At 39.8% G+C, this 18,406-nt stretch overlaps 1 protein-coding gene across 1 annotated transcript in view; it reads left to right on the top strand.

Annotated features, from left to right (window-relative positions):
• Positions 1–205: 205 nt before the first annotated feature.
• The window catches only part of lingo2b (leucine rich repeat and Ig domain containing 2b), a 37,698-nt gene continuing 19,497 nt past the window's right edge, over positions 206–18,406 (top strand). The window contains exon 1 of the mRNA XM_038728006.1: positions 206–489. The gene's annotated coding sequence lies outside the window, so the exon portion shown is untranslated. The remainder of the gene's footprint in view (positions 490–18,406) is intronic.

Below are 18,406 nucleotides of genomic sequence, written 5' to 3'. Positions count from 1 at the left end.
TGGCGCTAAGGGTTAGGGCTTATTTTTATTTTTTTTTTGTCGGGCTTTTACTCTGAAGTCTACAGCACATCAGCCTCGCTGTAGCTGCAGCTGCTGGCTTGACGCGTCTCTCTCTCTCTCTCTCTCTCTCTCTCTCTCTCTCTCTCCGTCTCTCTACCTCTCTCTACCCACCGTCACCCAGCGCGGTGCCGTTGCCTCGTTAAACCTGGAGCCGCCGCCAGGAAGGATGAGCTGCCTGGTTACTGGAGAGAAAACCAGATTTTTAAAAAAACAATAAAAAAAGAGAGGGGAAAAAACGGATTTCTTTTTTTTATAAAGGTAGTTTTCCATGGAAGACAGAGTGGAGGGAGACCCACTCAGTGAGAGGATTGCATCCACAGCGTGTGCAACTGTGTGAGTGTGTGTCAGTCAGAGTGTGTGCGTCGGACTCCCCAATCAGTGATGTAAAACGTGAAGGTGGATTTTGGCATGTGGAGGAGCAGGTAAAAGGTAAGACTCATGACACCTCATTGAGCATTGAGCAGCTTTAACACTCCAGTTTGGAGCTCCGGGGGGCTCCAATCTGTTGCCGAGATTAAAGAAAATGATTAAGAAAAACTATTAACTGACTGTTAACTCGCAGGAAAAAAAAAATATTGACACTTGGTTTCATCAGCAGACTATAGGCGTAGTCCATATCTGGACACGAGGTGTGAGGATTTGGGGAGGATGAAAGTAATTCAGTAGATACATAAATAAGACAACTGATGAGGTCCCCATGACGTCTGTGGTGATGAATGGAGATTAAAAAAAAAGAAGCTCTGCCTCAGTTTGGGAGTGAGGTAGGTGTTGGGGGAAAGAAAATGCGGTGCATTCACTGTGTGAGTTTTGGGTGGATGACGACACCCCCCAACCCACCCCCTCTGCATTGTGGGATGAAAATCTAGATCAATTAGGTGATGTTAAATTTTTTTTTTTTTTTTAAGTGTCACATTTGGCCTGGGTGAATGTTTTGGTGTTGGCCGTGGATGTGACTGTAGTTTATTTATTTATTTAATTTTTTTCACTGAAGATAGATGCAGCAAAGAGATTGCATCTGTGCTCTGGATGACATGATGACACCAACACATACACCTCACAAGGTGGATGAAACCCTCCCCGAGCTGCACAGCGGGGATGACACATGCACAGTATGAAGTTGCCGGCTGGTGCTCTGCTGTGAGTCAAAGTGGCCCTGCAGCAGAGGAACACAGTCCTTTTTTTGTAACCCCCCAGAGTGGACCAGGATCTCTAAAAGCCTGCGGGGGTGAGGTATAGTGTAGATATATCCTTTCATGTGGATGAGTGCGTGCAACAAAAAAAAAAAAGCCTCACTTTCCACACTTCTATCCTGAGCTTAAGTATGAGAAATAGGACTGAATTATAAATGAGTTATGCTCCAGCTAAGGGACTCAGTTACTGTCTCCTGTCTTACTTCCATGGGCATTAATTGAGTACGGCATGGCCATGGTAATTGTGTGCAAATTGAATCTGCTTGTTCTTATCTGTATAATGGAGAGCAAAGTTCAGGGGGAAGTGGCCAGAAATGCAATTGTTATCCATATCTAAAAATAGGAGCGTTCAGGAACAACAGTTTGGGGAGGTATGTCAAATAATTTATCACACTGACCAAATTCTTACATCTCGCGCCCATAAATCCAGAATATAAAAGTGGGTTTTTACAAGTTTTCCTTTGTGACGAATGAATTCAGGCAAAGGGGACTTTGCTGTACATCAAACTGCCGCCCCTGCTGTCTCCAAGCAAGAGGGATGCTAATGGAGGAGAGAGAGAGGATACAGGCGTTACCGCTGCAAGATAGAGAGAGAGAAAGAGCGTGTGTGAGGCGTTTCCATGGCAACCTGTCAGGGGTGTGTTTGGTCCCCGGAGACGGTGAGGAACTGGAGGGGAAGAGAGAGATGAGAGACGAGGAGAAAACTATCCCTCGTTAAGGGTGAGAGGGGGATGGGAGAAAGGAGATAATGGAGGGAAGAGGGGAATGTGGCATTGTCTTCCCCTTTCCTCCCTTTTGTTTGTGTGCCTCCTTTTTCCGTGCTGTGTTCTCCTCGCAGGCTTCCTCCCCTTCGCTCACGCCACCTCCTCTGTTCATTTGGAAGTAACTCGCAGCGTTTGTCACGGCTGTGTTTGTGTCATATGGGAGGGTTATTATCAAGTGAACTCGTTTGAGGACATTTTCTGTTGACTTCTTTGCTTGAACTCTTCTTTTCTTTTTCTTTTTTTGCACACCAGCCGCTTCTTGGCACTGTTATTTCCATCAGACGGTGCCAATAATGTGAAAAGGCAAATCTTATTGTCTGCTTTGTAACAGGAGGGAACTAGAAACATATCATTTTACATCCCTGTTTGTATTATGACAATAACATTTATATTGTACCTTGCTTGGGTTTTATCTGCTGAGTGTTTAGCTGTGTCTACTGATTACCTTTATTGGTATTGTTCAGACTGACAAAAGCCACAACACAGCTCACTTCTGGCCACATTCATAAGACACACCCACAGCAAACTGTTAACTTCCCACAATTTCTGTAAAATCCAAAAATCCAAGGAAATCCAACTTAAGCCAAATGTAGAAAAGATTTACATGAACATGAAAGCGCTTGAGTTGATCAAATATATTTAACATTTATCAGTATTGAAAACAGTCAAATGCCTACATGTTGCAGCAACAAGTGTGACCTAAAGATTTTTTTTAATTATTACCTTTTATGTATTTTTTTATTAATGGCTTGACAATAAAGATATGACAAGAAATGTGGAAGACACCCCAGACTGCAGGTATTTTGTTGGTGGCGACACCAGTTTTGAAAAATGGCAGAAATGAGGGTTCATCATAAACACATTTTTCAAGTTAGAAGAAATCTGAAAACATATATGCATATTCTCTCCACTTCTTCAAAAGTTAAGCACATTATGACTTAGTGAATTAAATTAGTTCATAACTTGCATTTTTCATAGTCTCATGAATGTTATGTATGAGAAGAAGATTTTTTACCACCTGATATTGAATTCAAATAGTATCAACCTGGGAGCTTGAATCTGCTGTCTTTCTCATATGGTATGAATGCTGGACAAGGTAACAGCAAGGTGTGTTGCACTGACATATTGCTGAGGCCTAAAAAGCAGAACTCAATGTGATTTTAGTAATAGTTCATGATCAGCTGTCACTCAGCCTCTGCTTGCTAAAGTAAGAATGATGTGAATTAGCTAAATTAGAGGGTAAAGTTCTTTGTATTCAAACAAATTAGAGCTGTGTGTATTGTAGTTATTTCTATTCATATGTTTGGGTCTATTCTTAAGCTATTACACAATTGCATGCATTTAAGTCATTGTTCTGCAATCAGCTATAACAATAATGAAACAACACCTGGCTGCTGAACAGCACCATTATTATTCCAAGGCAAATTCACACACACAATTTTAATTGCTTTAATAATTACCTTCTGTTTCCTATTTTCTGTAGCATAACTCATGAATAAAATGCTGTCCTGCAGCCACCCGTCATGTCCCAGATGCGGGAGCTTCCCACCAGCACCAGAACATGGTATATAAGTCAGTGACAAACATAAAGTGTGGTCCAAGGCTGAGCAAGTTTCAAGTGTCTTCGAGTTTATTTTAATAGTGCGTGGAAATAACCAGAGAAGTAGTGGCTGTTTGGATGATAGTAAAACATATTCACCTGTCTGCAACACTCCCCCGTGTGTTGGAAAATGGTTTGCTGTAATATAAACAATATCTGATTTGTAGGACTGAAAGATGCAAAAACACCGGGTCAGTCTTGAAAGAAAAACACTATCGATTGTCAGTGGACAACAGCAATTTTTTATCAAACATTTGTAGACAATGCATTTGTTGTGCTGTGTAGTGTATAGTATTCAGTTTCAGTAACATTCTTCGAGGGTATGTCATTAATTCAGGGATTTTCCTGCAGGTTTCCGTGTAGATTGTGGTAAATACACCTTCGGGTCATTGGGTCTCAAAGCAGCAAAGGATCCACCCCATTTAATGTGTTTAAGAGTCAGCACAGAAAGCCTTCCTCTCTTTAAAATGGACAGTAGTTAAGAAACCAAAAGTGACTCTATAAGAATCAAAGTTAAGCAATTACTTTCCTCAAAGCAGTCCTCCAAATATATAGTGCAAGTCATCTAGAGCAGAGCAATGCCAGGTGCATAGCAGCAGACAAGCATGAGAAGTAAAGCTTACCTTTCTTTGAAAAGGATGTTCGCAGCAAAAAAACATGTGATCAAACCCGGAGAGTCATATTTACAAAGCTTTGACTACTTTAGGATTTGGCCCCAGTGCTGAAATTCAAAATATAGAAACAAGAAATCTTCTAAGAATCTTCCCTGAACACAGTAAAAAGTAAAAGCTATCCAGGATACATAGATCTCAGCCCTTAAGAAAACCTGGAAGGTGCAGTGTGGAGGAGGACTTTTATATAGCTCATGGGTTTTTAAGTAAAGTAATAAGTGGCTGCAACAGGTGGAGAGAAGAGAAAAGTTGTTGCTTCAAATTGCCAGAATAAAACCACTCCTTAACTGGAACTGCTTTATAGGTGACATTAAGAGCATTCTCAAAATAGCCACTAGAACCGGGTGCGTCTCAGGTTTCTGACACCAGCTGCTCTGCCTGAATAACTAAAAAGCTAAACGACCCCCCCCCCCCCCCCCCCCCCCCCAAAAAAAAAAACCCTTCATGTAACTTAACTGTTATGTATAGAAAGTAGGCACATAAAGACATTCACATTCGTTTAGAAAAAAAATCACCCAGCACACACATACAGTGCACACAGCTAACATCACAGAGCAGCAAAACTAAAAGCATCATCATGGCATAAAAATTATACCATACACTACAGTCTGAATACAGATTTGGATGAAGTGGCAGGACATTGAAGGCTCTCTCCAGATGTAACCCCGCAAGCCGCAACACATTAGCGATGCAGTGAGCTATGGAGTGCTCGGTTGTTATTGGAGACGAATTTTTAGTTTGACAGGGAAGACAAGGCTAGTCTGTGGGGCCCTTTGCTGGAGTGTGATTAGCATTGCAGATGCAGGTTTCTGTAGGCGTCAATTTCAACAAACTCAAGGTTCCCCAGTCTCCGATGCATGATTAAAATGTAACAGTGGTGCGTGGGAAATTCACAAGAGCAGAATTATGCTCCAACAGTCAAAGAGCCTATTTTTTGCTCAGGTATGTTGCACCTCCTCCTGCACACGCTCTCTTAGTCTTTCTCTCGCATATAAATACACACAAGGACTCGACCCACATGAGTTGAGCCGAAATCTTCTCAAGTCTGCCAGCAGCAATTATTTCTCGCAGATATTTGACATGAAAATTTAATGTTTGAATGTAAAGGAAGACGTTGCTGCAAATGAGAGTCATGTAAATTTCCTAGATAAAACAAAGACCAATAGCAGTGTGAAAACGACTCTAAAACTGTAACATTGGTAAAAACCTTATATAAATAATCATAACCCTAAGCTAAACTCAGTAATAATCATAACAATAATACCACATCGTTATGTAATCCAGCTGAAATGATCCATTAAAATCAATTCAGGTTACGGTCCTCCCACAGACAACCATCGTAGTATGGATCTATCTTAAAATAAACATGTGATTAATCAAACCGCATCATATCCATTCCTGTAGGCAGTGAGCAGATGATTCTTAATGAAAGCCTGTAGTTTCAGAAAATCAATATGCTGTATTGGTGTCAACCTACTGTAAATACACAGGGTGAGGTAATGCTATTTTGCTAATAGAGGAAGAACTACAGCACTTCTTTTTTTCAATGTCCTACAGTGTGTAGGAGTTTAAAAGATTTTTATCGAATAAATTGTGATTTAGAGATTTAACATTACAGCGTCTCCCTTCTTCATAAATTAATTTACATTAAAATGCCACACGTGGTGTCTTAAAGAGCATAGTGTCCATACTGCTCTGTATAGCTATGACCCACTGCATTAACACCTAATAATGCTATTTGTTGCCTTGATGTAAGTCACTGTAGACCGTGTTGATCTAAATTTGCGGAAATAGCTCATGGTTGCTCTGACTGAAAACACCTTTGAGGTGCTAAAAGTCAAAATGTTTATAAGTGTCTGTCACTCATTCTGCTATATATAATGTTACTCAGCTCTCAGCAATGTCATGAACACATAATAGCACACATCTTCCCATTGAGAAATGAGAAAACGGAGCAACAGGCAGGTCTCTGGTGAATACACTCCTGTAAGACGTACCAGAAAAATGGGGGGGGGGCTTTCAGCATAATGGCATTCTCAGGTTAGTGTGGGCTTCCCTTCCTCTGGCATTATCACATACCCAGAGGAAGGATGACATTAGTTGTTCCTCAGAAGCCCATTTCTAGATTATTTAAGAGCACAGTCTGTGCTGGGTGCCTAGTTTTTAAGCAGTGCGCTCATTAACACAGTAGTGTAGTTTAAGGAAGATATTTTCTCCCCTCTGAATTTCTGAGCTTTTTACAAGTTCTGCCAGCCAGTGTTAGCTAACGAGGAGTTTTAGCATGTATTATGTTTCTCCTGGGTTGCTAAATAACCTTTTCACAACCTAAAAAAAGCCTTGCTTTCGCTAGACCACTATTGTTTCGACATAATCCACTATCTCAACCTTACGGCTTGTTAATGTAGCATTAGCCAGAAAGCTACATTAGCACTGGCTTTGTGGTGGCCTGGTTGTTGTGTTATGTTAGCTAATTCAATAACTGCTTAGAGATAAAAGCAAAATAACAGTAGTAATTTATTTTGACTTTTAAATACAATTTAACGCCAGTAACTTCAAAAATCAGTTCAACCAAATTGCATGGAGAAAAAAAAACCTAAAACATATTTTTATACTCAACCCTCCAGATCTTCCCAGGAGATGTTGTGACAGCATGTATAGGTATTGTGAATGCACGTCACGCCATGTTGCATGTTGGGATGAGGGCGCCATCTTGTGAAGTAGGCTCCATGCTCAGTTTACCTGTGAGCAGCATGGTGGTTACAAGATTATCTTTTTCATTTGTTTGGCCAAAAAGTTGCTCTGATCGGTGAAATCTGATTGGAAAGGAAAGAGATGTAGAAAGGAAAAGAAAAAGAAATTGAATGTCACTGCCAAGAAACGGTATTTGGACAAACTAATGACCATAAACAACGTAAATCCATATTACTTGGCATTCCAAGACTGGATTACAGACCCAGACGCTCTACCTCCTCTCACATACTTGGACATTGCCAATTACCTCATTTTTGGATTGAGTGTGTACACTTTGCGTGAGTTTAAAATGACAAATCACTAGAAGCCCACAGTTGAGCAGTGGCTGGGTGCCAGATATGCTCATTCACAAGCCAGCTAACTGTGAGAGCACAGTCATAGTCATTGAGCTATGTTATTTTATTGAGTCATAAGCAGTGGGTTTGATCAGTAGCATTATTAGCGAAAAAGATTTGCTATAATCTTGGACCTTGTTAAAAAACACAGGTTTTTCTACTTGTAGTGGGAAGATATGTTTAGTATTTGGTTATGTCGAGCAGAAATTAATGGAGACATGATTTTACAGGTTTGATGTCAGTCACCCAAAATTCAACACGGCTGCAATCGCCTCGTTCTCCTCAGTGAGTGAGAGACAAAGAGAGAAATGAAGAGTACTAAGAGAAAGAAATAGTCAAGCAAATTTCAGACCTCCTGCAAAGAAGAATGCCTGTTTCTTACAGGAAGTTTTAAAGAAAAGGGGCATGCATTTTGTAAAATCTGCCTAGTCAATTTTACCATCGAGCACAGACTCTCTAAGGGCAGAGGCAAAAAATGATGAATGTAAGAAAACTGAGAATCGTGCAAGTTTGTGCCAGAGGGGCAAATTATTCTAAATTCTTTCCTGAGAATAATAGTAAAATTAAAAGTATTAAACATAAAAATGCTGTTGCAGTGTACTTTTGTTCATCATTAACATGATCATCATCCTTTAAAAAACACAAGAATGCAGGAAAGTGTCTCAAACTCAAATTTGTGGGCGAGGACTCCCAGACCCTGTCTTTCATTTTGACATTGTCCCTATTTTCGAGGTCTCATGGTTGACAAACGTAAATATTTTTTCTCTGAGATAGCATTGTTTTCCATTACTAATACTACTTTCTGATGAAAAAATAATACCTGAGCTATAAAAGTTGTTGATGAAGCGTTCTTTAACATCTAATAAGTATCAGAAACAACCATGGTTTAGAGTTGCAGACATATTTATACCAAAAAGTCAAACTTTGTCTAATGCCAAAAATTGGCATGATTTATATTCTGCGTTATATTTGTGTCTCACTGGGTTTTGTAGCAAACAGACTATTGTGTAAAGACACTGGAGAGACTAGGAATTACATGTGACTTAAGCAAAGAGCCAGATTTGATGTCATAATATCAGAGTACCTACTGGCCCTCCCACCCTCCCCCTCATCTCTTTCGAATTTGGTATTTCAACAGTGAGCCCCGTAACCCATCTCCAGGAGTTCTGCTTCCGTCTGGCCCATATTCTATCATTAGCTCCCCCAGTCTCTTTCCCGCTGCCTCCCTCCATTACTGCAACTGCAAATTTACTTGAGTAGTAAAAAGGATTCAAACAAATAAGAGGGAAAGAGATTACACATTGTGTAGGTGATAGAAATGAAAACCCAGAATGGTTTATGAAACTAAAACAAAATGAGACCGAAATATGAATGGAAAGGTTATAAAGACCTTACTGAATTGAATAACAGAGCAGAAATGATGCCAAAAGTCAACAGGGAGGCATTTTGGAATGTCATTTAAAGTGCACGAATGGCACACAGTTCAATTCAATTCAATTTTATTTATATAGTGCCAAATCACCACAACAGTTATCTCACAGCGCTTTTCATAAAAGAGCAGGTCTAGACCGTACTCTGATGTTATTTACAGAAGCCCAACAATTTTACACAGTAAAATAAAGTAAACCTGATACAGAAAATGAAAGTGAGAGTGCTACAGGTGAGTGGTAGCGTGATCTCAATGAGACGTTTTAACTTAAAAGCATAATGCAAACACAAATTAGATCTCCTACTGCCCTATATTCTGAATCTTACCATCTTTCAGTGCAACCCTAAGTGTGCACTAACTGCAAGGCTAATATTGATTGTTTTTTTACTTTCATGTTTTTCTCCATCATGTAGCAGCAATGAAAATAAATTGAGCACCACAAGCCATATACTTCAGCACTCTGCTGCTGTGCAAAGTAAAGATAAGGCAACATCTGCAACACCGTTATTATCACGCAACGTAACATTTTTATCACCGGGAAAATAACACTGATATAAAGAAATACTATACGTGTTAGGCTTCCTGGCCCAACCACAGGGTAATAAATGACACCGGGTGATACACAAACACAAATCATACTGATTTCCTGATATCATATGCGCGGTAATAAAAACAGCCGCTGATTGCCTGTCATGTGTGATAGAGGGAACGAGACTGCCTGCTGTAGCACATTTCAGAACAAATATTGTTCCAATCTAAGATGGTCAACATGCGGCTTTATTCACCTCTGTGACAGGATGCAGGATGGCTTTGCTGGATTGTTCAGTAATAGCACAAATAAAAACAGTGAGTGCAGATACAAACAGGCTGTTTGTTCAGGTAGGGAACAGAGCAGCGCTCCCAGGGAACACCTGCTGTACTGTGGTAACCACCCCGTCAATACGATTGGCCCAGAGAGCTGCAGTCTCAATTCACTCACCTTCCCCGCATCATTGTAAAGCACTTCAAAGAACATGAAGGCCATTAAACCGACAGTATAGCGTCAGGCCTGTGTGTTTCCAGTCATGGAGCCCATGGCCTCGCAGCTGCCCTGTTGTGTGAGCACCAGCGCACTGACTGTCTGAGAGCACACTCCTTGCCGTGGGGCCATGTGGCTGGTTGACGGCCAAAGCCACAACGTCAGTGGTTTTTTAGGATGACAGCGGCAGCGCAGCATGTCCTGCAATAGCTGCGTCCTTCTGCGCTGCTGCCACACTGAGCATCTGAAGCTAGTGGAGAGCTGCCTCTTAATCAGGGTAATTAAGTGTTTGATTTGAATTAATAGATTTGGGTGTATTAGTTTACTCACTATTTGGTGTATTTACACTATGCATTGGTCGTATAATACACATTATATGCATATATAGAGTATTGTGAAATTTAAAATTCTTATCAAAGTTATGTGTTAATTAATACAAAGTGCGCTGCTCAGATACACTCAATGATCTTTAGTGCTGACTGACTGTGTCTTCACTGTTGTGCATGCGCCACATGTGCAAAGGACTCCAGGCGAGAACCAGAAACATATTGTTCTTAGCATCTGGCATTGTTTTGTTTCACTCTGGAGATGAGTAAGTGACCTAAGAGTTAATTTAACATGGGAAGCATGGTGGCAGGAGGACGAGGAGTCTGACCCAAATGATCAAACAATGATCTATTAGCAAAAAGTCGACGTACGGAAAGTCTAAATAAGGGAAGGCAGTCCAAATCAGGCAAACAAATTCAACACAGAGCAGACAAAATCCAAAAGATCCAAAAGACAGGAAACATACATGGAAAACAAGTCCAAAAGACACTGGGAAAAAGGCTGCAACATTTGACAGAAGGGACTTAGAAACATTGTTTTGTACAGTGCTTCCCAGTGTTGGCGTGACCTGTATTAGTGTTTCACAGTTCCGTGCAGAGAGAGACTCTGGAACTTTGGTTGCAGAAAAGTGAACACTGATGTGGGTTGTTTGCCTGAATACATCAAATATGCTGGAGACAGCCACAGATGACTTTTCATCAAGACTTTTCACTTGACTGTGCAGAAAACGTTTTTACAGAGAGGAGGATGACAAAGGAGCAGTAGAAGTAGTTTCATTAACATTCCATTCACCTCCGTTATATCGCAGTGACACCTGTAAACCTCAGCAAATCAAACTATTTCCAAGCCATGGTTAGAGCCTGCAAGTGTGTGTGTGTGTGTGTGTGTGTGGGGGGGGGCTGAACTGACCTGACCCATTTAAGACATTAACACCAGGCGAAAAAGTGTTTCACTGCCCTCTCTGATTGAAAGTTTCGAGCCTGTTTCACCTCTGACCACACCCAGCAGTGATGTCACGCCGTCCTGACAAACCCCGGAGCACTCTTCTACATCACTGCAGCAAGGAGAGATGTTAAAGCACTGGAAGTCAGAAAGAAAACATGACAGATCAGTGTTAAAGTGCTAAAATTAATGTAAAAATCTAGTGGGCAAAAATGTTCCCCTTGCAGTATAAATAATTTATTGTATCATTAGTTACTGCAGAATATCTTTGGCAAACATAAAGTAATGATAGTAAAGTTGCACGATTCTGTCACTGTGAATGCTAAACCAAATCCAAACATTTCTCATCACAGCCAAAATGAAACTTATTTAAAGAGGTCATATTATGCTTTTTGGCTGTATGCCTTTCCTTTATCGTTATATATCTTTTTTGTGCATGTAATAGGTTGCAAAGTGAAAAAGTCCAACACAAATGGAGTTACCATCTCCCACAGAAAACAGTGCCGTAAAACAGCTCGACTGTAGTCCAGCCTTTACTTCCGTAATCTCTCTGCGTCATTTTGTAACACGTGTCATAATGCTGGCCTAGCAGCTAGTCAGGCACGCCCTCAAAAACACTGGTGGAGAAACACACTCAGCTGCAGCACACACAGTGACAAGACGTCTGCTTGCTGCCTACCCTCAGCCCCACCCTCCCTAATGCATGTTAGATACCCACCCGGCAGTCAGTGGACTTAAAGTTATTACTGTGATGCAGAGACAGTGCACAGTTAAAATGTTACGTATGAAAGATAAATGTAGAATAATAACTTACCACTCTGAATAGTCTTGCTTCAGTCTAGGTTGCGAAGTTGGTTCTGGTTGTTCAGCCTGCGTTTTGAGATCAGACCTGGCTCGAGCATGTACTGAGCTGAACCGAAGCCATGGTTACCTGCTGAAGCGCCTTTCTTGTGGATCACACAACCTTGCCTATCTGGACCCACCCTACTCTGCATCTTATTGGCTAGTAGTTCTTAACTAGGTACTGAGCATGTACAGCTCCTGCCAAAGATCAAATAGAAGTGAGATCCTTCACTCTGTAGTTAAAATGGAGAGTTTAACACGCAGGGTGAGATGAGGTGCTGCAGCGATGTGCAGTATGACAAAAAATATGGTGTTTTTTGATGTTAACCATACCATGTAAACCTATTCTTTTACAACCCCTAAAATAAAATTATAACCTAAAAAATGAGCATAGTATGACCTCTTTAAACATGAAATAAATTACAGAAATCACATAAACAATATGAAAATATTATTTGATATCTATAAACATTCACAAGCAGAATTTTAGAATAAATAGAAGAAGAATTGATGCTTTGCAAATGGGATGTTGCAACTCCACATTGCGATCAGAGGGCTGGAGTTACATTCACTACATAAACATCTTGCTGAGAACCACATTAATGCAAAATCTACACGTTTTGAGTAATTTGATGTTTATACTTGTTTGACTAAATAAGTGCATTATTCTTTAAGACTTGAAGTTCAGCTGGCAAACACCCTGGAAGAAATAAAAGTGTCAGACTATAGAACCATGCGCTATAGGAGCACTCCCATGGTTGGTAAGTGACAGTTTTCATTGTGCTTTGGAGCCATCTGAATGTCAGTTGTAAGTGAACGGAGAGCTGCTGTTGGGGCAGTGACAATTTGATGAGAGAACATCCTGAATGTGTTGCATTTTCCTAATCTTGCAAAATGTGCAAGCAGTCCTCGCTGTGTTTGTCAGCTGCTTTGGGGATTAATTAGCATAGCTGTCTTGGAAATGGATCCACTGCAGAAGAAGACTGTCCCTTATTTTGTACCCTGTTAGTAGGCCAGCATCACGCTCTCACAGAAATAGACAGCCCATACTTGGATAGAGATAGAGATGTAAACAGCATGTTACGCTTAGGAAGGTGTTACTTGTGTCGTACAGGCAAATGTCACTTGGTAATATTGCGTCTATAAAATAATACTGTGATCTATTTACACTTTTTCTTCTTAAAATACTTGTTGGGCTGCAATGAAATATTGCAATAATAAACAAGATGGGCACTCGGAGCCCTCAGACCTTAGCTGGCCTATCTCGAAATGTTAATACAAGTGGAAAATAATGTGTATCCGCCCTGTGATTTGGATCCACTCCAAAATAACTTCCACCAAGTTTCATGAAAATTGGGCCAGTCGTTTTTCCGTAATGCTTCTGACAGACAGAAAGTGTCAGCTAAATGAATAAATGTAAATGTAATGTGGAAACATTGCGAACACCGCTAGTAGACTGACACATTTTAATCATCACAGCATAGCCTTTCAGCCAAAGATCTGCTGTGAAACCAGAGTGTTAACAGTTAATTTACAGGTTTTATATGTGTTCACTGACCTTAACCACTGGTACAGATTAGGCCTACACGATATGCGGAAAATCTGCTATGTGCGATAATGTTGTTTAATGTTGCCATCATGCAATGCTGATGTGACTTGCAATAAATAAACACAAATTGAAGTGTGCATAATATCTAAACAGGTCCACTGTCAGCCTGGTCCTCTTTAACTTCAGAACAGGATTAGAATTGTATTTTTTAAATATAACTAAATGTTGTTTCTAGAACATCAACAGTAAGGTTTCCAACAACAAAATCTCTTTGTACACTCAATAACATCTCACTGGAACAAGTTCCGAAGCTCTCGTCAAATGACACGTTTATCATTCACCTTCACCTTTTCCTTTTCTCTAGTCGTCTGCCACGTCAGTAGTCGACCATGACCATTTTTTCTAAAATGTATGATGCAAATGTGTCACAAAATGTTGTCTTAAAAATGCCTGGCTGTTCTGCTCTTCCAGCTTAGACATCATTACGTGACACATTCGCGTGTGCACAAATTACATGCTGTATGCGCATTCTCATGACGTTTTGAATTTTGTGCAGTCTCCCTTGTGCACGTGCATTTTATTAGAATCCAGCACAAAAATGGTGGACTCCACCAACTACTGTATGGAGAGATAACTAATGGCTGTACATACGTTTAATGGCTATAGCAGAATAAATGCCAGCCATCATGTATTAAAAATTGACTGATGAATATCTGAAGGACTATAACTCAAAAATCCATAATCTTAAGTGGTGTATTAGTAAATAGAATGGATTACAGAGTGGATTAATGCACTCAAAGTTTTAACTATTAAATTCTGATGCCAACAACTTCATAAATTGAGAGGATTATTTTGGATGCTTGGTTTGGAGACATTGTTTGCTCAGTAACTCACCATGGGATTCATTAGAGGACAAATGATTGCTGGAGTATTTTACTTAAGTCAGTTCACTTAAAATCTCCCAAAGTCGGAGTTTTCACGTGGGAATTGATTCTAATTCCACGCTCGGACATTTGCAGTTGAGCAAAATGTCATTAATCTGTCATTAAGTGCATTATTTCTATTGTAACACAGTGTTGCCTTTTTTTTGTTGTACCTTCTTTCCTTTAAACTGCCTCCTCTACTTCAAACTTCATAATTCATACAGTGAGTAAGTGCTGTGTTCATTTCACAGAATGCCTTTTGACTTCTCTGGGAGATAGGATCAAAATGGCATTCAGCTGTATTTTACATGTCATTTAAATACAAATACAGAAAAATATCCCTGCAAGTCAGCATCATGTCCTGTATTTAAAATATCTTGCAGCTGCATTGCATTGTGGTCTATTGAGGCTTCTGTTTGTGGCTGAGAATACTAACTAACTACATTGCCATGTACCAAATAGGGCATGGCTTGTTGAGCTACAAAAGCTGGAAAGAGATGAATTAGGCAATTTGTTGCTGATCGCTCTCTGAAAAGTAAGAATACTATTTCTGGGAGCAACTAAGTGGTTGTAATGTTTCCGGGCATTTATCAGTTTTAATGGGTCATTAGAGGACGGGAAACTAGCAGGGAGCACTCAGGTTGCCAAGACATTTACAAAGTGCACTCAGCATTTCCACATGGACAGGGCCACTATCACTGGGCTTTGCCATATTCGGGTAATAATTTGCAAAGCCACTAATCTCTCCAAAATCAATTTCTCTTCAAGCAGTATTTACACACAAGTGTTTTTTCCAAAACTCCTGGTATAGTTTTTTCACCCCAAACCAGCATGAAAATAGGGATAATCAGTATAGCTTGCTAAAACATAGATTGTGCTCATAAGGGTGGAAAATATATGACAGAAACTGCTTGTTTGGCATTTCAGAGAAATGAGCAGTGAAATGTGTGGCTAGAAAACAGAAGGATTTCATTAATAACCTCATCTTTAGATTTAAAATACATTATTGATGCCAGAATTCTTGCTATATTTTTTTTTCTGTAAGTAACAATAAGACATGGCTTTACTTTGCAATTTCTGTGAGTACTGTGTACGTCACATTTCTATCAAGATAACAAATGTCTAATCAAACTAATTCTGTCTGATAAATAGTAGCAACTGAATAAAACACCTGAAAAAGAGTTGCATACAATTAGGTACTGTATTTCTGCATTCTATTAAGGCATGCCTCAGCAACAAAAGAGAGTAAATGAGATAAAAGTCCATGGCCCAATTTTCCAAAAATACAAATTTGAGGGACAAAAAAAATCCAAGGTTTTATAAGGGAAATGTATACCCAGAATTCAACTGCACAGTACACATCTTCCTCTTGCCTTAGATCAGTGATTTGGGCCCTAAGAAAGAAAAGGATAGAATCCACTGCTCAGAAATGTCTGCCAGCTGCCACTATTTACTCTGCTCCTCTGTGTTTCATTGATAGAAAATAGATGAGGTGCTAATGGATGCGTGCCACCAGTGGCTCTCCATCCTGTGTGAGACACAGGCTTTGCCACAGAGGCCCCTTTGTCCTCAGCTTCTTTGTATTGATTTTCTGGCATATGCTTGGTTTTCTTGAATGGTACAATTTGTAAGATTCACAATGTTGGGAAAGCTTAGCCACTGCATATAGACAGAGTCTGCAGGAGGATAAAAATGCATGGCTCCGCTTTGCCAAAAAGGAGTTGAGCTAAATTATTTTCTGTGCTGCTTTCTTAACTGGATGGTCTTCCCTAGGAGATTTGCTTTTTAGGGTACCAGTCATTTAGATGACTACATGAGGGGAAATACTGTTTAAACAAAGTAATTGAAGCTCTATCCAAACCACACTTCCTTCCAGCTGAAACAATATGAAATCTAGTCACCAGTAGAAATTTTCCTACTCGCTTAGTCAGAGGACTTTCAAGTGGATATCAGACTGCATAATGTTTTGGAATATTTATGCACGCCTGTGAATATGAGAATTTTGGTACATTTAGTGAACATTTAACTGGTCTAAACCCGCTCTATTCCCAAAAGGCTTCATTTTGCCAGTCTACAGCTATGTTTGCAGCCAATTATGCGGCAGGTGTAAATGGCAGGCAATATCCTTGTGAAAGCATCCAGTAAGCTCATACACACACACACACACTCATTTGATTTACATTAAGCCACTGGATCCGTATTGTGGCGTAAACAAATCACAGGAGGAGAGCTTCTGTCTCAGTCACAGTGAGCCTCGGGCTTCTGTCACAATAGTCGTTAGAAATCTGTAAACCCTATACTGCAGTCAGTGCTTTTATTGCAGCAATAATTTCACCTGAAAAAAAGAGATACACTGGGGGAATTAAGTAATTATTGATCTTTACAGTACAAACTGCAACAATGATGGTAGAAATGATTTCTAGGTAAGATCCAACTGAGAAAAACGCTGAAAAAGTTGTATTTGAAATAGTGCTCTAGCGACTAATCGATTATTGACTGATAGAAAACTAATTTATCAAGCAAAAATACAAAACATTCACTGGCTCGAACTTGTTACGTTCAAGCATTTACTGCTTTTTTCTGTTTTATAATGATATAAATGTTATCCTCATTAACATTGAGGATTTTGAACTGTCAGTTGGATAAAACAAGTAATGTGAAGACATCATATTGGTCTCTGGGGAATTTTGATTGCCATTTTTGATGATTTTATTGACCAAACAATTGACGAGTGTGGGGAGAGGGAGCTTTTCCACCGTCCGACAAGCACTACAGTTGAAGCAGACAACAAATGAAATCCAAAGGAGCCGAATCAAAACAGGCGTGGTAGAATTTTTTTGAGTGGTTTGGGTTTTGGTTTTAGCCCCCCCCTGGTTCCGGGAGTAAAAGTCCCATTCATTTTCCCACAGAAAACGATTTGTGACTTCATGACAGCTGGAGCACTTCTACAGCTCTGATCAACATCAAACTCTCTCAGCAGTCCATAAGATAAACAGGTGCATTAGTAAATATCTGGTTCTTTCATAAAAATAGGTGAAGGTACAAGCCTTCAGGGCAAGAAACATCCAATCATCGAGCTTAAAATTCATGATAATTCAAAGATTAATGACATAAACATTGAGGATATTGCTTACAGAAGCATTTTCGCAACTCTAAAAGAGTTTTTTTTATTTTTTATTTTATCAAAAATGCATGCTTTCTGAAAGACATCTAACCTCTGTGAAAACATGGGGAACAGAAACATACAGTGAAGTGGTAACCTCAGAAGGAATCATCTTGCAAAATACTGATATGGCTTTTGTTTATAGGCTAGAAAACAAGTTTTTGTTTTAGCTTGCGGGAGTGACATGTGTTGTGTAGAGCCATGGTGGGACTGGTGTTTTTTGTCAGGCACCTATCAATGCCTCCAGTCAACTGTCACATCCATGTTCCTATCAAGTACAGTGCACACAGAGGACAAGAAACCAATCAACACCTCTATGATGGAGTACTAAATGTCCTTAGGTTTTTCTGCGCGACAGTTAGTTTGAGGGAATGTGATTCAATACAACTTTATTTAGAAATATAACCAGTTGGTAATCTGTTAGTGTGTAGATGTAACAGAGTCAAATATGTAATATTATAATTACACAACATTCGATGTAAATAGTTATCACCTGACGTGTTTGATCTCCTGTGTCAATATATGAGGAACTTTCACTTTCAGGGGAGCCCCTTTTATAAACGTGGTCTTGTTATGTGTTTTAGCCTACTAGCTTAAACTTGTGTAGTATGCTAACATATTCCCTTGTCATTTAACTTGTAACATGACAACTGCCTGGAGGATTGTGTATTTACATCTGTTGTCAGAGAGAGAATAAACGGAGATATCCTCCAAAGATACCCTGGCCTGCACCTCCATAACACGCACGCAACACTAGAAAGAGATGCAGAGATGTTTGGGGGATTGTTACAATGTTGACATTCCGCTGAGGAGAGAGCATTTGTGCCAGAACTGATGGATT

This window comes from Micropterus salmoides, unplaced genomic scaffold, assembly GCF_014851395.1.
Source record: "Micropterus salmoides isolate LMB-PRFRI ecotype aquatic unplaced genomic scaffold, ASM1485139v1 Ms_hic_scaffold_19, whole genome shotgun sequence".
In the NCBI taxonomy this organism is placed as follows: Eukaryota; Metazoa; Chordata; class Actinopteri; order Centrarchiformes; family Centrarchidae; genus Micropterus; species Micropterus salmoides.
This window is presented reverse-complemented; position numbering and strand designations above follow the sequence as displayed.